Consider the following 2,159-nt stretch of genomic DNA (forward strand, 5'->3'; position numbering starts at 1 on the left):
GTGGGTTGGGGTGGGTAGGGGCAGAGTGGAAGTGGACAGAGGGGGTCTTGTAATATCAAAATTGCAGTAACAGTATCGGTTGCCATTTGTGGAGCATTACAATGTGCTAGACCCTTTGCTGAATGTTTTCCATGCATTATCTCATGTAAATTAACCTCGTTATCTCAGGGAAACCTGTGAGTAGAGACTAATACTATCACCATTTTGCAGATGAGGGAACAGAGGCACAGAGAGGTGGAGAGACTTCCCAGTGGTCACACAGCGTGGATCTCTGCTTTCAACCCTAACGGGCCGATACGAAAATCCTGCTCTTCACCGTCACATTTTACTTTCTCCTGAGGAGTTTGGATGTTAGCCCACAGGTAAGGGCACAATATTAACTGAAGGTTTAAAAAAGAGAAGAGAGGATCGTGCTTGTCCTTGAATTTTGAAAGATCCTCCAACCAGCTGCAGTAAGAGGGCCTGGGTCGGGCAGGAGGGGAGACCAAGGGTCCATTAGGAAGTGACTTCGTGAGTCCAGAGGAGGGGTGATTTGATTTTGAACTCAGGCATTACCATAGTGTTGGGGACGAAGGGGCAGAACTTTGAGATATTTCAGAGAAGGTCTACAGGCTCTGGGGGTCAGTTGAGGGAGGGAGCCATGGGGGAGTCTAGGGTCTCTGCTCCGGCAATTGGGTGGAGAAATGGAATGCAATTCATCCACACGAATGTCCCAGGAGGTCAGAGTCTCACGTAAATATTCAAATCATACTGTGGGGTTCTCAGAATATTGATGTATCTTATGATTCAACCATTGTTAGTTTGATAATTCCAGAAACTATAGTATTGGGGAAAACCCAGTTTTCTGGAGAGGTAAGAGGTGGATTCTGCTCTTGGTGGAGCCGTCAATGGTATTACCATTAGAGATAGCCGGGCCCACCCCTAAGGTGCCTCATCCTATACCTGCAGTATCCCGGTGCCATTGACAGCAGTCTTGGCCATGTGACTCGTTTCAGCCAATAGAGCATAAGCATGAGAAACAAGGTTCACTTCTGGGCAAAGCCCTTGGGGCCACTGCAAAGTTCTCCGCTTTTCTTTCCCGTCTACCACAAGCCTGGGTTCCCAAAATAAAGGCTGAAACCTTTGATGGACACATAGCATGACCAATAAATCTCTGTTATTGTAAGCCACTGAGATGTGTGGGTATGTGGTCCTGCAGCAGAGCTCAGCGTAAGCTGACTGATACCATTAACAACAGCACCGTTTCTGAATTCGTAAAATAAAAGAGTGATCTCTGGAAGCCAATATGGGTTCACTTAGAACAAGTCACACCTGACAAAGGTGGTTGAGTTATTTAATGAGGTTACTCTGGGTCACCGGAGTGGCTACATCAGAGGAATTCTATAACCATAAGTGTACCTGCATTTCAGCAAGGCATTGACAAGATGAATAAGATGGGAAAGTAAGCTCAGTGAGAGCGTGATTAAATGGTTTTGTAGCCATCCGAGTGACGAGCCAAGGAAGGCTGATTTAATACAGCTGATGTCAACCTGCAGCAAGGTCTCTAGTGGTATGCTGCAGGCCTCTGCCTTTGTTCCTTGCAGTTCAGCATTTTTATCAGTGATTTTTCACAAGACCTTCAAAGGTGTGCTGATCACATTCAACAATGATACAAAGCTGGGAAAGATAATCTGATGAATGGTGAGATGTTTTTTTGGGGGGGTGAGATATTTTTGGCAGAGCATAACAAGATGAGTTGTAGAAGAGATCACGCCACATTTCAAGAAACCAGAAGGATTAGAAATGGAAGATACAACAGCATGTGTGGACTTTTCCAGGACTTCGTTGACCATGAGCTCAGTGTGAGTAGTTGTTGATAAGTGCCGATATTCGTTGAGCGCTCACGATGCACCAGACATTTTGTTAAGTAATTTACAGAATTACCTCATTGTATTCTTCACAATGACCCTGGTTATTTCATGCTGTGCTTTGCAAGAGTTGCTTTCATTTAATTACTTACAGAAGAAAAGTATAGGTATACAAATGTGTGTGTGTGTGTGTGTATACATACGTATCTTTAACTATATATCTTTATATATACCTATATATAGTTTTATATATATATACATATATAGTCTCAAGTTTTTTCTATCACGTTTAAGAAGATAAACGTTTTTAAC

General features: G+C 43.4%; 1 long non-coding RNA gene across 1 annotated transcript in view; it reads left to right on the forward strand.

Annotated features, from left to right (window-relative positions):
* The window catches only part of LOC103661124, a 27,095-nt gene extending 25,295 nt beyond the window's left edge, over nt 1-1,800 (forward strand). The window contains exons 5-6 of the long non-coding RNA XR_567974.2: nt 211-362; nt 1,707-1,800. This is a non-coding gene — a long non-coding RNA (uncharacterized LOC103661124). The remainder of the gene's footprint in view (nt 1-210; nt 363-1,706) is intronic.
* Nucleotides 1,801-2,159: the final 359 nt, after the last annotated feature.

The sequence above is a fragment of the Ursus maritimus genome, unplaced genomic scaffold, assembly GCF_017311325.1.
Source record: "Ursus maritimus isolate PB19 unplaced genomic scaffold, ASM1731132v1 scaffold_33, whole genome shotgun sequence".
NCBI classification, from domain to species: domain Eukaryota; kingdom Metazoa; phylum Chordata; class Mammalia; order Carnivora; family Ursidae; genus Ursus; species Ursus maritimus.